This window comes from Leuciscus leuciscus (assembly GCF_965113295.1).
Source record: "Leuciscus leuciscus genome assembly, chromosome: 4".
Taxonomy (NCBI): domain Eukaryota; kingdom Metazoa; phylum Chordata; class Actinopteri; order Cypriniformes; family Leuciscidae; genus Leuciscus; species Leuciscus leuciscus.
Genome location: NC_138728.1, coordinates 43,302,774 through 43,321,436, shown reverse-complemented (window position 1 = coordinate 43,321,436; position 18,663 = coordinate 43,302,774). Strand labels below are relative to the sequence as shown.

At 39.6% G+C, this 18,663-nt stretch overlaps 1 long non-coding RNA gene across 1 annotated transcript; it reads left to right on the top strand.

The window, feature by feature from the left end:
• The first annotated feature begins 13,731 nt into the window (after window positions 1–13,731).
• On the top strand, window positions 13,732–15,291 carry LOC309496169. Its single transcript, XR_014205027.1, has 3 exons — window positions 13,732–14,123; window positions 14,617–14,691; window positions 14,939–15,291. It is a non-coding gene; the product is annotated as an uncharacterized lncRNA (long non-coding RNA).
• The last annotated feature ends 3,372 nt before the right edge of the window (window positions 15,292–18,663 follow it).

Below are 18,663 nucleotides of genomic sequence, written 5' to 3'. Positions count from 1 at the left end.
CAAGACTGCCAAACCAAACTGTGATGGATGTGGTGAGGATGCTTTCAACGATGGCCATGTAGAAGCGGAGCAGGAGATGAAACCTTACTCTGAATTTCTTGAGCTGTCGGAGATGGAAAAGTCTTTGCTGGGCTTTTTTGTAGATATGATCTGTGTTGATTTTCCATTTGAAGTTGTTGCTGATATGGGTCCCAAGGAATTTGTATGTATCAGTAATAGAGATGGGTTCACCTTCAATGAGCACAGGAGTTTTGGGGGATGGCTGACGTCTTAGGTCGACGATGAGTTCTTTTGTTTTTGATGTATTGAGTAGGAGATCATGGTCTGTACACCAGGTCACTGCTTGGTTGATCTGTGCACGGTATTCGGTTTCTTGATTGTTGGTGATGAATCCTATGATGGTTGTATCGTCCGCATATTTGTATAGGCTGACAGAACTATGGTGTGATGTGAGCTGGTTTGTGTAGAGAGAGAATAGCCAGGGTGAGAGAACACAACCTTGGGGTGCGCCTGTACTGAGGAACAGAGGAGAGGATGTATAATTGTTAATCTTTACCTTCTGTTGCCTGTTCCAGAGAAAACTGAATCCAGTGACAGATGCATGGGTCGATATTCATGTCCAGTAATATATTAAACAGTTTGACCGGGTTTATTGTATTGAATGCAGAACTGAAATCCATAAACAGGATGCGGGCATATGTATTTGCGGACTCAAGGTGGTTCAGTATGTGATGAATTGCTAAGTTGACGGTGTCCTCAACTGACCTGTTGGCTCTGCAGGGTTCCTGCAGGTTTCAGTTAGTCAAATTTAAGACTTTTTTAAGACATTTTAAGACCATAAAGATTGAAATTTAAGACCTACACGACGCATTGCCAAAAAATATTCAAATCAAAGAATTCATTTTATTTCAATGAATTCAGTAATTGAAAAAGCATTAACTTAATTTACAGATAAAGCAATCACATTAGTAACCTTCCAGACCCAACAACGCGTGTCAGAGAAAAGAACAGAATCAGATATAATTTTTTTATAGAAAATTGTACTTTGCATATTATAGGCCTACTGTAAAAACACATAATTATTAGTTGATTTTAGTTGATCATAACTAGAGATGAAATGGCATGAACATTTCATTTAATTATTATAGTGCCAAAAATTATCACTGTTATCACAGAATCCTGTTCAAAAAGTACTAATACTACACAATGAAATCAATTCACCAAGTTTTATGTAGAAAAACAGCAAATAACAAATAAAATTAGCATCAATACGCACTAACATAAACATTAAAATAATACGATTAAAAATGATAGCCAGATTTTATGTGTCTTGCAACATGTTATATACTAACATGTACAAGTTCAAATAAAGTTGACAAAAAAAAGGTTTTTATAAAAAGATAAACCTCACATATTTCAGACTTTAATTTATCTTGTTTGACTCATTCTTTTTATAAAAAATGATTTAGTGACATTTACAATACACTTTAGCTTATCTTTTATTATTAATAGTAAAATTCGGTCCGATTTTCCCGTGGCGTCTGTCGTTGCTATGCAACTCCACAATGACAAAAAAGTTTTAGTGGCTAATGGATTTCCACCGGCGAAAAGCGCTTGCTGTAGCTCTGTTACAAGATTTATTTACGGAGAAGAGAAAAACACCCGTAGTGTTTGGGTGCACCCGCATCCTTCATGTCTTTTTTCCTGTTGCTGCGCCTGGAAAAAAGCGAGTGCGTCGCTTCAGTTATAAGCGCGCTTACCGCTCGCCTACATTTGAATGAACTTGAGCGCGAAAAAGACGCGATATGTGAACTGCCTCTTGGCGAGCAACTTCGATACTTTTTTGCTACTTTGTAATAACTTTCTGCGGCCAGCGTTTCTGGAAATGAACGAGGGTAAAAAAAATTTAAGACCTGACTAAATGAAATTTAAGACCGCGGATGAAAATCTGGCTGTTTTTAAGACGTTTTAAGGCCTTAAATTTAAAGTTCAGAATTTAAGACATTTTAAGACTTTTTAAGGACCCGCGGGAACCCTGCTCTGTATGCAAATTGGAATGGGTCCATGAGGGGGGTGGTGACGGTTTTTAGGTGATTGAGTATGATGCGCTCAAATGATTTCATGACTGCTGATGTCAAGGCAATAGGCCTGTAATCATTGAGGCAGGAGATGGTCTTCTTGGTCTTGGGAACCGGGATGATAATGGATTCTTTGAAGCACTTGGGTACTAAGTTTTGACAGAGGGAGGTATTGAAAATATCGGCGAAGACCTCAGCCAGTTCTGCAGCGCAGTGGTGGAGAACGGTGGGGCTGATGTTGTCAGGGCCGGGGGCTTTATTCCTCTTAAGTCCCCTGAAGGTGCTCCCCACCTCCTCCTCGTAAATGGTAAAGGGGGGGGGAGGGAAGGGGATCAGGGGGAGATGGTGGTTTAGCCGATACCTGCTCAAACCTCCCATAAAAGAAGTTGAGTGTTTCAGAAAGCTGATTATCGCCGTCAGGTATGGGGGTGGGTTTCTGTTTGTAATTTGTCATGTTTTTAAGTTTTTTCCAGATAAAACGTGTATCATTAGTGGTGATTTGTTCTTCTAGTTTAGTAGCATAGTTGGATTTGGCTCTTCTTATTGCAGATCTCAGTTTGTATTTGGAAGCCATATATTGTTCTTTGTTTCCTGATAGATGAGCTGCATTTTTCTCCTTTCTTAACTGTTTAATGTCTTTGTTAAACCACGGTTTGTTGTTATTGTAGTATTTGAATTTTTTGATTGGTATGCACAGGTCCACACAGTAATTGACATATGACGTAATTGTGTCGGTGACGTCATGGAGATCGCCTGCAGCATGGAAAACTTCCCAGTCTGTGCACGCGAAACAACCACAAAGTTTTTCGATGGCCTCAGGGGACCAGCACCGGACAAATTTTGATGGTGACTTGGAGGATTTAACTTTTTGTCTGTATTGTGGAATTAGCAGCAGCATTGCATGGTCGGACCTGCCCAGCGGAGCCCTCGGGAAAGCACGGTAAGCCTCTTTGATGGCAATATAGCAGTGGTCCAGCGTGTTGGCCCCTCTGCTGGGGCAGGCTACCTGCTGATGGTAGCCAGGGAGTTCAGACGACAGATTAGTCTGGTTAAAGTCCCCGAGGACAATGACTGCTGCGTCCGAGTGTATATTTTCCACTGAGGAGACGTAGTTGGCTAACTCGGCTATGGTGGTGATAGCGTTAGCCTCAGGTGGAATGTACACACAGATCATGATTACTGACGTGAACTCCCGTGGAAGAAATGATGGTCTGCATTTGACAGTGAGGTATTCCAGGTGAGGTGAGCATACATGGGTGAGTTCTGTAGAATTTGTACACCAGCGTTCATTGATCATTATGCAAATACCACCACCTTTAGACTTGTGTGATAGTTTGGGTGATCTATCGGCACGGTGTAATGTGAAACCTGAAAGTGTTACCGCTCGGTCAGGTACTGATTGATCCAGCCAGGTCTCTGTCAGGCAGATGGCAGAGCAGTCACTGTAGTCTTTGTTGTTTTGTAACATAAGTTGGAGTTCATCCATTTTGTGCCGGAGGGATCTAACGTTTGACAGCAAAAGGGCTGGGAGCGGTGGCCGGTGAGGGCGTCTCCTGAACCTAGCAAAGGTTCCTGAGCGACGGCCTTTTTTGGTCGGCAGCCATGGTGTTGAGTGGCTTGATATGTTTAATTCCTGTAATTTCTCCAGCAAGGATGTAGATGGACCCAGATCACTGTGAGAAGTGTATCTGAGGTTTAGGAGCTCCGATCGAGTGTACTGGATTAAGCATGACACTTCACAAACAAGTAACGCAGATATTAAAATGACAAACAGGAACACTGCTTGTACTGAGGCAAGCCTCACGGCGGCCATCTTGGTATTAAATACATATTAATAAATTATATTTTGATGTTTGAAAGCATTTTTTTACAGTCTATGTTTGAAAGTCTCTAGGTTTACACCGGCACGCGCATGCCCAGTGTTGGTGAATGGTCACGTGATCCTCGTTTTCAGTCGTTTTAATGTGGACGGAGATCAATTCTAATACGCAGCTAAAACGCTGGTGTGGACGGAGATCGTATTCGGTTTTAATTATCCGTTTCTAAACGAAAACGCAGTAGTGTGGACGGGGCCTTAGGGGATATAAGCATTCAAAACTTACAGATAAAATGGATCATGGATTTTTATGACATCACCACGGACTTCAGCTTCTCATCACATCTTCTGTCCAATCAAATGCTCTCTAGAGTTTAAAGCTATGCTATGCTATAAATACCACCTGGCCAAAGTGAGCATCGTTGACACGTAGCGGAGCAATATGGGTTTTTGCCAGGGTCAACATTGTCCCGACCACATTTTGACACAATACAGTGTCTCTTGTGGCTTGCGCACAGTCTTCACTCAGGTGCGCGCTTCAATCTATCGCTTTTGCAGAGACTCTATTCGTTCCTTTGAAATCTCAGAACAAAATTTGCTCACAAATGTGTCCCTGCTTGATACACAACCACTGATAAACATATTCGGTTTTGATGAGAAAAAACTATACGAGTGCGGATTAGAACCCAGAACCTCTGACACGCTTGACAAAAGTTCAACCACTAGCCCATGAAAGCATACAAGCTACAAATGCAGATCTATGGATTTATTCAGGTGAAAATTCACGGCACTAAATATTAGTACAGTAGATCTCATTACATGGCAAATTAAACCCAATGTACTATTGAAATTGATTTCTGGACATCGTAATGTTATTTTTTTCCGAAAATTGTTATTGTACACATATTGTACAGATATCTTAGCACTCTATAGCAACCTCCCCCCCCCCACACACCCCTAACCCCACACACCTGTCCCATCCACTTTTTAAAACAAAATTATGCTACTGTTTGGAGATGTGTGTTCAGTTGCTTGAGTTTTATTCCGTTTTTTATTCCCAACTGTATATTGGTTAGGAATGAAATGGCTAGAATTTATTCACACCTCTACTTTTAAATCCAACATATCATCAGCGCTCGGATTTGCTTCCATTGTGCTGTCAAGTACGAATTGCAGTCTGTGAGGTAAACTAAACGCTATTGGCTATTTGAAAAGGCAGAGGAGCCATTCAATATGTCCCACCTTATCTTCCTGTTTCAGTGGAAATTATGTCAACACATCAAACTAAGCTGTGCATTTCACCAAGGCACTTCAGTGGACCTTTAAGTTGTGGGTAATGAAGACGAGAGAGCGCTGTTCATTCACTCCCCCCACCTACATGTCCTGCCGGTACTGAGACTCGAACCCGGTTTGCAAGTCCGACTCTCTCACCATTAGGCCACAGCTGCCCCATATAGGTACATTTCCATACTGTACCTTTGCAGCTTGTACCCTTTAAGAGGCAAATATGTTCCCTTGGTGACTAACTTGGATCTCAGTCCAGTCCCAAATGGCATTTCAATGTTTATTATCGGTGAAAAACACTAAGATGCAAGAATAAAAAAATTATAACACTGTTTGCTTTTCATGTGGAAAAATTTGTTCTAGAATTTATATTTAGCTGAATTTCTTACAGATAAGATCAGAATTTAATATGCCATTATTATTAAAATAATTACTGTAAATAATAATATAATATGTTATAATAATTATATGCTGGTTCAGCACTATTGAAGAGAACAACGAATAAAAAAACACCCAATCATGATGAATGAAAAATTTAGCATACAAAACTTGACAAACAATGGTAACAATCAGGGTTTGAAGTTAACATCTGCGGGTAAAAATCATCTGTGGTCGGTAACGCTGTCAAATCACTAGCCAATTTGGCGTGTTACTTAATATGTTTACTCACTTTGCTTGGGAATTTTGTGTAAGCCAAATCTGCACAATTACTCAACTCGTGGGTCATGATATATTAAATAAAGTGTGTTGCGCAGAATCTGCACGTATTCGGCTTACTTGAACACACACGTTACTACGCAACAAATAACTTATGAGTGTTCTCATTGGCTGCGTGTTCATGTCATGTTTTGTGTGAGCACATGGCTTGTCATGTGTTTCCTTGTGCCATGTGCTCTCCTGTCCATTGTCTAACCCCGCCCACCTTGTTACCTGATTATTGGTTAATTTGCCCCATCTGTCCTCCCTCGTTACCTGCCTTGTTTGCTCCCTATTTATTCTCCCTGTGTTTGCAGTCCTGTGCTGGTTCGTTGTCGTTTAGATGTCCCCTTAGTTTATTCATTTATACAGCAGCTCTGGAGAAAACTGATGTCATCGTCCAGCTAAGTTCAGTATATGTGGTGTCATATAATGGTGTCGATGCAGGCAGATCAATAATATTGTTGAATATTAAATATCCCGTAGTGATGGCCAAATGAAGCGTTTCGAAGCATTATTGTTTTCTGATACAATTGTGTCGAAAATGGTTCATTACTCGAAGCTTCATTCAGATAGAAATTGCAGCACCATCTCCTGGTGAAGTAAATGTAATGCAACAAAGCTGACAAACATAAAATGCAAGTAGGCTTATGTTAACGCCCCGTTTATTACGTGTTTACTAGGGCTGCCCCCAAATAGTCGACTAAACGTTAGTCGATATGAAGAGGGCTTGGTCGAATACATTTTCATTAGTCGGTTGGTCGCAAAAAAAAATCACGTGAAAAAATTACGCAATCAGGGCACTCTAATTGCACTGCGCAGTCAGTGTATGACATGACATCAAAGCAACGAGAGATCAACGAGATCTGATGAAGGATGAACTAAAAATGTACTTGGCAGATTAAACAAAGGTTGATTCGGGACCGGTGGCAAAAAAATTAACATCGATATCCAAAGCTCGCTAAAGCAGCTTCCATTAGAGCGCATCTTTTCAAAGGCCGGCTTCATTGTGAACAAGTCGAGAAGCTCCCTTCTTCAACAATGTGGACAAGCTGGTGTTCCTCTCACATAATATGAAAAAAATAAAATCGAATTGAAAGCTTAGGTAAGAATGCTTAATTTCCTTTTTGTAGTGTTTCTGTTTGCTATCCGTTAGGCTATATTAAAAAAAAAACGGGTAGGCCTATTTTTATAACGGGTAGGCTATACAAATAAATAAATACATATTATTTTTATTTATTCGTTTTTATATAATGCAGAAGTTGTTTTTTATTCTGTAAGAAAAATTTGTCTGATGTTTGCAATTTGTTGTTTTAGGTCAAGACTCATCCGTCGTCTTAATGGCAGTTTGCGGCTGTGCTCTGATATTTTTGATTTGTATTAGTGTTCTTTAAATTATTCGTTCCACATTTTGTCTTAAATATAGTTGTTCTAAACAATTTAATCAAATACTTAGGCTGTTGATTTGTTTGCCGCCTTCTTTTTTATTCTAAGTTTTGGCGTTGTGCAAATTTTCCACTGTATTTATATACCAAACAGCGTTTTTGCTACAGTATTTATTTGTTTGTTTTTTTGCCTTGTTTTGTACTAGGTCTAAGTTACTAATAAGTTTATTTAATTTATTTTAAAGAACGAATTTAATTTTATTCAAAACTGTTTTTTTGTTTGTTTGTTTGACATGTAACTGTTACAGTTTGTATTTTTGATAATAAATTATTAAAATGCACAAGCAGTCGGATTGCTGTTTTTATGTTAGGCTATAATTAGCCTATAACGTTCCGGCCACTGATTTTTGTGTCCGTAAGCGCTGTATACTTTAAACGCTTTACTATTCTGTTTTAAGCGCTTCATTTTCATTTTGAACGCGCTAATATCATGCTTTAGCATTTTCTGTCATATGGAAGTGTTAAACTTCAACTTGGACTATACCTTTCCTTGTATATACGCAAGTTTTTATATTAATATCATAAATGAACGATTATTCGACTAATCGCTAAAATGCAGGAGTGTTAGTCGACTAGGAATATCTTTAGTCGGGGGCAGCCCTAGTGTTTACCAAGGCGATCAAAGCTGAAACAGTGTTAGTGCTGTGAAACTCATTTATGTAGGTGAATTTTACAGATACTGATGAATTTCATGTGTTCACCTTGATAATAAAACATTAAAGCATGATGTGTGTGTGTAATTATTTCTTTAGACAAGGACAGAAGATCAGACCAGCTTAAAAAAAGTTGAAAACCATCACAGAAATTCTAATGGTTTCTATTAAAATACCAATAGGAACCATTGGCTTTTACCATTTAAACCACTACATAATTCTTTTTTGTAGTGTGTTTGGGACATATTCCATTAGGATTTAATGCCCCCACCAATAGAACCCAACACATATCAGTAGACCCACAGAGACCACTATAATTCCCATTACAACCAATAAAATTCCCATGAAAACCATTAAATCCAATAGAATTTCTGTAATGGTTTCTATAGTTTTTTTTAGCAGCGCAGTATCATGTGTGAAAGCTTTATCTTGTTTAGCTGTGGGAAGCAGAACTCTATAACTTATTAACTGGTGAGACTGATATTTTTGTATGTTGAAAAGGATGTGCTTGTGTAACTGGTTGTACTTGTATAATGTAGCAGAGGGTTTTTGAAGTTTCTGTCTTTGATGCATGTTTTTATGTTCATATGTTCTCTGATTAATAATAATAATAAAAAAAAAATTTTTTGCCAGAGGGTGTGCTTTGGGTACATGCAGAAGGCTTAAACAAAGTGTTCATTAAATGGTATGGTTTTTATTCAGAAATATTATTTTCTCCACAGTCTTTGGTGAAAGGCGATTTCTTTTTTTTTTTAAACAATTTCACCAGCTTTAGAGAATATCCTCTCGCATGGAACAGATGATGCAGGAGTACACAAAAACAGTTTAGAAAGCTGGTATAAATGAGGATATTGCTTTGCTTTTATAAGAAATACAGCTGCCAGGTTTCAAACCTGTCAACACTGGATTGGGCTGTCAAAGCAGTCAGGTGGTTCACTACAGGAGTGAACCAGTGTGTTTGCTTCAGAAGTCATTTTCACGTGACTAGTGACGTAATGATACAAGCTCCGAAGCAGTGGTTCATTGCAAGGACCGCTCGAGTTTGAAGCAAGCTTCGGAGCGTCGGTGTCAGTCGTAACATCACTAAATGTCCCCATCTAATCAAGCCAGGTGCGACAGTGGCAAGGAACCAAAACTCCATCAGGTAACAGAATAGAGAAAAAAACCTTGGGAGAAACCAGGCTCAGTCTGGGGGCCAGTTCTCCTCTGGCCAGCGAATGTATGATCATGATTCAGGCACCATTATGATACAGAGTATCGGATCACCGCATCCATAGATAAGACCCGTTGTATTTTTGTATCTTGCATATGCCACCTGACTAGAGCCTGATGATAAGGTGCAAATGGAGGTGAGAGTGTTTGAGAAGTGATAACTGAATGTTCAGAGAACTGGCTATGCAAATCCCAGTAAAAGTAACAGCTTCTGAGACGAAGTATACGGCCATAAAAGGCAACCTCACATAAATGACGATGCTATCTTACACCTTCTGTTACAGGGTGTGTAGATATATGGGCCTGCTGTACAAATAAAGAAACCAGAAAGATGTCTCGTTTGGTGACCTTAATGATGGCAGATGCAGTTCCTATCACAATATCCAGCATGCATTGAAGCATGTTACCATTGATAAATATTGTATGATTACTTGAATAAACATATGATTGAATGAACGTATTAAAGTATGATACAGCATCACTATATTTATTTTTTTATTATATAGCACACTCTCTTCTTAACATATGAAATCCTATTCTAAAACTTCATGTAATGTCTTGGTGCATTTCCCTTTGGTGCATTTTGAAATATTATGCCTTGGCCAGTTTCCCATTTAGGTGATCAGCTGGAGGGTTCTGTTATTTGGGAATTCATGTCCCTGCAAACTTAGATAGGCTATTACATCTTAACGTCACCTCTGTGGTAAAAAGAAATCAAGGAAGATGTGGACAGGTTGGTGGATGGATCTAGCTATATCATCTGGGTCGAAAAGGGTCAGTTAAAATGAACATCCTTCCCAGACTGCTGTACCTGCTACAAATGACTCCGCTTTACATCAGCAGGAATATGATTAATGAAAAAATTCCAAAAATGTATGGCATAAAAATAAAAAAAATGTATAGGTTCTGTACTGGAAACAGAAATTATTAGTTCGCCTCTCGAGTCTTCGGCTTCGGGTCAGAGTCCTTCATTCTTTTGTCACGTGACGTGACAGTCATATTGGATAGAGAAAATATTTCATAATTCCCTAAGTTTCTTACAAACAAGCGCATAGTCCGTTTTTTAACCCTTACAGTTATGTGATGCATTTCTGGTCTCAAATTGTAGCTTTTTAAAATGTATTTCTTACAAGTGTGTTGCGCCGTTCCTGTCGGATACAATATAGAAGGCACATCATAATTTTTTTAATTTTAGGCTCTGCAAATCTTCAAAGACATGTTTAGCACTTAGTTGCTCGTTCCAGTGTTAGCGTCACGTCTGTTATTTACCTACTACTACTTCTCTTGCTTGAATTAGTGGGCGGGGCTACTGAACTTTAGGGTTTGTGATGTCACCAACCCGAGAAGAAGCTCGTTGTAGTCCCTACCAGCCGTTTGTTGAAGTCTTTAAAAATCGATTTCTGTAAAAGAAAATATCTCCCTCTGCAGCTTTTGTTGTATTTATATTCCGCCTAAATGACTAAGATTTCCATTACACATTTCAATAACCATAACCTATCTGAACATTATACTTTTTTATTTTATTTTATTTTTTATCTTTATCTCCTGTTTGTAATAAAATATATATATATTTTTTGTATTAAATAATTGTTTTTGTATTTTTACAATATCAAAACCGTGGTACAGGTGTCTCATGACAGCAGATACAATCATCCATCAACTGGTAGTTAAAGTATCGGGTGAAGGGTAATAGCAAAAAACAAGAGTGAAGAAATAAAGACATTCAACATTCATTCTCAAGAAAGTTCCAAAGAGGGGATCAAATACGCCAGAAATAGCAATTTGATTCATCCATATATTAACAGAAGGGACATGAGGAGTGGACCACAACAGGAGTAGGCTATACATTTTCTCGCTAAGTAGGTACAAAGACGTAAAACACATTCTAGATCATGGTTGAGGTGTAAGTCCGCTTTATAATACAGGAGATAGATACTCGGGGATAGAGCAAAAGATTTACCAGTAATCCTCTGAACAATTTTATGTATTTCTTTCCAGTACACCTTGATCATGTCACAGCTCCAAAACATATGCATCACTGTGCCAATATTAGACTTACACTTGAAACAAAATTGTGAAACATTAGGAAAAATCTTATGGAGACGAACCAGTGTTAAATAAGTCCTGTAAATGAACTTAAAGTTTTGCTCGTGATTCAATATTGAAGCCCCTCTAAAAAAGACACCGGTGCAGATCGATTGCCACGCCTCATCACTGAAATTTGTCTCAAAGTCTTTTTCCCATATCGATTTCAGAGGGTGAAAGGAGGAAGGCCCGACATTAGATAACATATTATAAAAAACAGAAATCTTCCTTTTGAGGGAAATTGAAGAATGCAATTGTTTTTCTAGATCAGAAAGATCAAAACGTATTCTATCATCCTTTAAAAGTGATTCCAGAAAATGTAGAAATCATTAATTGTGTAAATTAAATTGCTGTTTTAATAACTGAAATGATTTCAGATTGCCCTTGTCAAATAACTGGTGTAAGATAATTTAGTAATTTTAGTGATTCTAACAGGTCAATTTAGCTCAAAGGAATTGTTAATTAATTTATAGGGAATTCGAAAGAATCACTTATTACAACCGAGCAAATGACTCGTTCGCGGTTCATTTGAACTGGCTGTAACTATCAGCTCTGCAATATATAAATATCCAAACTATAGTGAAACACCAGGCGTCTACATGGTTACTAGTCTGTCCGGTTTCTCTTCATCTCCCGCTGCATTTTTGTTCTGGTGTTAACAGGGTTCCTGCAGGTTTCAGTTAGTCAAATTTAAGACCTTTTTAAGACATTTTAAGACCATAAAGATTGAAATTTAAGACCTACACGACGCATTGCCAAAAAAATATTCAAATCAAAGAATTCATTTTATTTCAATGAATTCAGTAATTGAAAAAGCATTAATTTAATTTAAAGATAAAGCAATCACATTAGTAACCTTCCAGACCCAACAACGCGTGTCAGAGAAAAGAACAGAATCAGATATAATTTTTTTATAGAAAATTAGTTGATTTTAGTTGATCATAGTTGATCATAACTAGAGATGAAATGGCATGAACATTTCATTTAATTATTATAGTGCCAAAAATTACCACTGTTATCACAGAATCCTGTTCAAAAGTACTAATACTACACAATGAAATCAATTCACCAAGTTTTATGTCGAAAACCAGCAAATAACAAATAAAATTAGCATCAATACACACTAACATAAACATTAAAATAATACGATTAAAAATGATAGCCAGATTTTATAAGTGTCTTGCAACATGTTAAATACTAACATGTACAAGTTAAAAAAAAATTGACAAAAAAGGTTTTTATAAAAAGATAAACCTCACATATTTCAGACTTTAATTTATCTTTTTTGACTCATTCTTTTTATAAAAAATGATTTACTGACATTTACAATACAGTTTAGCTTATCTTTTATTATTAATAGTAAAATTCGGTCCGATTTCCCCGTGGCGTCTGTCGTTGCTATGCAACCATGCACTGCGCTCTCCACAATAACCAAAAAGTTTTAGTGGCTAATGGATTTCCACCGGCGAAAAACACTTGCTGTAGCTCTGTTACAAGATTTATTTACGGAGAAGAGAAAAACACCCGTAGTGTTTGGGTGCACCCGCATCCTTCATGTCTTTTTTCATGTTGCTGTGCCTGGAAAAAAACGAGCGCGTCGCTTCAATTATAAGCGCGCTTACCGCGCGCCTACATTTGAATGAACTTGAGCGCGAAAAAGACGCAATATGTGAACTGCCTCTTGGCGAGCGACCTAGATACTTTTTTGCTACTTTGTAATAACTTTCTGCGGCCAGCGTTTCTGGAAATGAACGAGGGTAAAATCTTTTTTAAGACCTGACTAAATGAAATTTAAGACCGCGGATGAAAATCTGGCTGTTTTTAAGACGTTTTAAGGCCTTAAATTTAAAGTTCAGAATTTAAGACTTTTTAAGACCCCGCGGGAACCCTGGTTAAGATTTTAAACTCAAATGTCCGCCCAGCCTCCTGGATCAGTTCTGACCAATTAGACACTGTCTTTATTAAGAAGGTAACTTAGATCAGCAGTTTAAGACATTAAATTCGTAAGCACATAACACAAGTAACACTTCTCTTTAAAATACAAACAAGACTTTATTGATTATTCTAACACAAACTAATATTTAACACAAACACACACACACACACACACACACATTCATACGAGTTGCAGAAAGAAAGAGAGAGTGAGGAAAGAATGAGTTTTAAGAGTGAGATGATGCAATCCCAAGTTTCTATATGCACTTATAAGACATAACCTGAACGAACCATCAAGCATTAATTTAACCCTTGTATCATTTTAGGCAGGTTATTAAATCTATATCAATGCTCCAGTTCAGCTTAAGAGTCTGGAGGCAGTACTTGCTTGTCTTTGCTTTGGGGATTCCCTTTGTCTGCATAAAAGGGGTTTCCCGAGTTCGTTGGCTGGTCTCCTCGTGCCTGGGTCTGGGGCAGCCAATCACGTGGTGTGCTGGCGGATGGATGGAAAGTCTTTGGCTGCGTCCGAAACCGCATACTTCCCTACTATATAGTATGGAAAAAGCAGTAGGCGAGCGAATAAGTATGTCCGAATCCTTAGTATCCATAAAAGAGTAGGCGAGAATTACCAGAGTGACGTACTAATTATCGCGAGATTCGGGCGTACATATACTTATAGTGCGTCCGAATATTCCTACTTTCCTACTATATAGTAGGGGAAAACAGTACGTGAACGGAGTAGTATGTCCGAAACCTCAGTACTCATAAAAGAGTAGGCGAGAAGTTCCCGGATGGCTTACTGCTTCAACCCAGATTTTGAAGAGCTCGAAGATGAATACTTTTCTATCCCAGGAGGCCACGCGAGAGGATACGTCATTATCAAACATCGCAGAGATCAGCGACGCGGGTGCTTTCAAATGTGAGTTAACACGGGTCCTTGTGTTAAAATTGCATGTGTTGAACTACTGTAGAGTAAACTGTTGAATTGTTGAAGGTGTAAAGACGTTACACAGTGTAGTATAGCTGTGATTTTGCTGTAAAAACACGTTTTATTATGTATAACGTTAGCTAACAGGCGAGCTCTAGTAAGGACACGTAAGTTACGTCTCTAAAGTGGATTTGCATAAACCATATACATCTTAAAGATGCTTATTTTAAATGTCTATTTACTTCTGACAGGAAAATCTTCAGTAAGTATTGCAGAAGAGCACATCACAACATGAAATAGACATGTGAGTGATGAATGTGTGTGCTATTATGTAGAACACATCTATAAAGTAACTAAACATAAGTTATCTATTTTATTTGTCCATTAGTACTGTTGATAAATTGAGGAACTTTTATGTTGGATAAAAAGTTAAAACAAGCTCATAAATCACAGAGGTAATGTGAATCTTGTCTGGATGTTACAGGGTCAGATGAACAGATGTGTTTTTATCCGGTGGAGAGTGGCTCATGAAGCTGAATGCTGCCATCAAAGGCTTTGAGTGAGTATCCCACAGAAATTAATAACAATAACTAATTATTGTAATTTCAAACAGAGCTATTACAGCACTTTTCTGATTCTTGATTTCTGTGCATTAGCTGCACAACTTCTGTGGTGGAGCAGGACCTGCAAGGGAAGATGATGGTGGCGTTTGTGAAAAAAAGTGGTTTTGTCTTCTAAATAATGAAATCATATGACATTGTGTGGTTAAAATGACTGATTTTGTGTTATGTTTGTGCATTTTGTAGAATCTGAAATGTCAGCAGGCTGGTGTGAGTGCTGAGGATGAAGAGCCCAGAGCTGAATCCTGGAGATGGTGCCATGAGTCCCTCCATCACTCCACCTGCCCTTACGAGACCCTCCATCACTCCACCTGCCCTTACGAGACCAGCCCTTACGAGTCCCTCCATCACTCCACCAGCCCTTACGAGACCAGCCCTTACGAGTCCCTCCATCACTCCACCAGCCCTTACGAGACCAGCCCTTACGAGACCCTCCATCACTCCACCTGCCCTTACGAGACCAGCCCTTACGAGTCCCTCCATTCACTCCACCAGCCCTTACGAGACCAGCCCTTACGAGACCCTCCATCACTCCACCTGCCCTTACGAGACCAGCCCTTACGAGACCCTCCATCACTCCACCAGCCCTTACGAGACCCTCCATCACTCCACCAGCCCTTACGAGACCCTCCATCACTCCACCAGCCCTTACGAGACCAGCCCTTACGAGTCCCTCCATCACTCCACCAGCCCTTACGAGACCAGCCCTTACGAGACCCTCCATCACTCCACCTGCCCTTACGAGACCAGCCCTTACGAGTCCCTCCATCACTCCACCAGCCCTTACGAGACCAGCCCTTACGAGACCCTCCATCACTCCACCAGCCCTTACGAGTCCCTCCATCACTCCACCAGCCCTTACGAGTCCCTCCATCACTCCACCAGCCCTTACGAGACCAGCCCTTACGAGACCCTCCATCACTCCACCAGCCCTTACGAGTCCCTCCATCACTCCACCAGCCCTTACGAGACCCTCCATCACTCCACCAGCCCTTACGAGACCCTCCATCACTCCACCTGTCCTTACGAGACCCTCCATCACTCCACCAGCCCTTACGAGTCCCTCCATCACTCCACCAGCCCTTACGAGACCAGCCCTTACGAGACCCTCCATCACTCCACCAGCCCTTACGAGTCCCTCCATCACTCCACCAGCCCTTACGAGACCCTCCATCACTCCACCAGCCCTTACGAGTCCCTCCATCACTCCACCTGCCCTTACGAGACCCTCCATCACTCCACCTGTCCTTACGAGACCCTCCATCACTCCACCAGCCCTCGTGAGACCCTCCATCACTCCACCTGCCCTTACGAGTCCCTCCATCACTCCACCTGCCCTTACGAGACCCTCCATCACTCCACCAGCCCTCGTGAGACCCTCCATCACTCCACCTGCCCTTACGAGACCCTCCATCACTCCACCAGCCCTTACGAGTCCCTCCATCACTCCACCAGCCCTTACGAGACCCTCCATCACTCCACCTGTCCTTACGAGACCCTCCATCACTCCACCAGCCCTTACGAGTCCCTCCATCACTCCACCAGCCCTTACGAGACCCTCCATCACTCCACCAGCCCTTACGAGTCCCTCCATCACTCCACCTGCCCTTACGAGACCAGCCCTTACGAGTCCCTCCATCACTCCACCAGCCCTTACGAGACCCTCCATCACTCCACCTGTCCTTACGAGACCCTCCATCACTCCACCAGCCCTCGTGAGACCCTCCATCACTCCACCTGCCCTTACGAGTCCCTCCATCACTCCACCTGCCCTTACGAGACCCTCCATCACTCCACCAGCCCTCGTGAGACCCTCCATCACTCCACCTGCCCTTACGAGTCCCTCCATCACTCCACCAGCCCTTACGAGTCCCTCCATCACTCCACCTGCCCTTATTGCCTCAGATTGTGAAGCACAACACAACACGCAACAACCTCAGCGCCTTCAGCCTACATACATGATTGTAGTTTGAATAAAGCTTTGTTTCATGTGTTGACTTGTATATGCATTTGTTTATTGTGTGATGGTGACTTTCATTCATTCTTTTACTAATTTATTAATATTTCTCATTGTTGTCAGTAAATACAATATAATTATTTAATTAATGCTTTATTTAATTGTTTGAATGCAAATGTAGATAATGTTCACTATATACTTTTTACTACTATTTTCAGTAAAAAGTAATATAATTAAGTATTGGTCAGCATTTATCGTTGTTATTATTGTATGTTTTGGGGTGGGATATCAATGCAATTCATTCTGGGGTAATATTAATTTTTAATATTAATGATACTTACATTTTTTTGAGTATAAAATCAACAGTTTTCTCCAAAGGCAAATCTTTGCACAGCTGCCCTTTGTGCAGACATTACAAACGCTGAGGAAACCCGTTCTAGGTAGGGCTGTTGAGTTACTGATGTTATGAGGTGTGTGTATATATATATATATATATATATATATATATATCATGGGTTTGCATACATAATATGAGATTTTTTACACAGGAAAAAATTACCTAGTACATAAATAATTCATTATAATACATTTAAAAATGCATTTAAAAAAATCTATATTTATAGGCCTGAGGGATGAAACGAGAGTTAAATTCAACAAGAAAAAGAGGAAAACATAAAGCAGTTAGCCACTTTTGCTTGTGGATAAAAATGTTTGGATATAAAATAAAGAAATTAACAACATTCAAGAGATGACCATTTTGGGATTTCGTAATAAAAATAAATAATATTGTAAGGATAAAACGGTGGGTCACATTAGTAGGGTTAAATATAAGAACTTTAATCAACCCTAAATGTATTCACAAAATAAATGGGCAGCAGTTTCTTCAAAATGAGCAAGTTTAATCAATATCAATATTTACAGATAGATGAATTAAACGTGTCGTTCAAATCTTTTAAGTTGTTGCGCGTGTGATAACGCGTCGTAGGTCACATGATAATGTCAACATGGCAGATGTCCGGTTCGCATTCATACTCAACGAGATTTGGCTATAAAGTACCTACTCTTTTAGCGCTCGTTAAGTAAGTACTCATTGAAAATAAGTACCTACTCATTGAGTACGCGGTTTCGGACGCAGCCCCTGTTGAAGCTGGCTTTGCAGAAGAAACATGGACCGAAATCTTGCCGCAAAACTTAACTTAGAACCGAGACTCACAACGGAAAAGAAAGGAAACTAAGAAAAGAAAGGAAATTGAGATGAGAGTAGTTAGATGACTTGAATGAAGCTGTTGAACCCATTCTTCTGATCTTGATTTGGGTTCTTTTATCTCTGCGCGTCTACATGGTTACTACTGTCTGGTTTCTCCGTCATGGCTTCTCCATGATGGTTTTCGAATCTACTTTTTCATTTTCTCTTCTGCTCAAAGCTTTGTTCGATTCTAAGATTTTAAACTCAAAATGTTTGTCCAACCTCCTAGGAGAGATCTAACCAATTAGACACTGGCTTAATTTAGGAGGTGGCTCTATTGTCTTCTCATCGTAACTCATGCGTTATCTGTGATCTACTTGCTCTCCAGCACTAGCAGAGAGAACAAGAGGCCACAGTTTAGACATTATTACTATTATAAGAATACGAAACATTTTACACAGATTTCAATCAAGCCATCTTTTGAATCAAGAGCATACGATAATACTGACAGGAAGCACGACACACTTTCATTCAAACACCTAATAGTTATACCAATTACATGAATTATATGGTATCTAAGCATATTAAACACACATATAAGTTGCAGACACAATATAGAGTTATGTAGTTGCATGATGTTTGATTATAAGTCCATCAATAATTGTTTTGGGATGATTTTATGTAACTTTGTAGTCAAAGTCTGAGTCTCTTTGAGGACTTATATCCTGCCAGAATTGCTTGTAAAATTTGAGTGGGAACCCGTCTGGC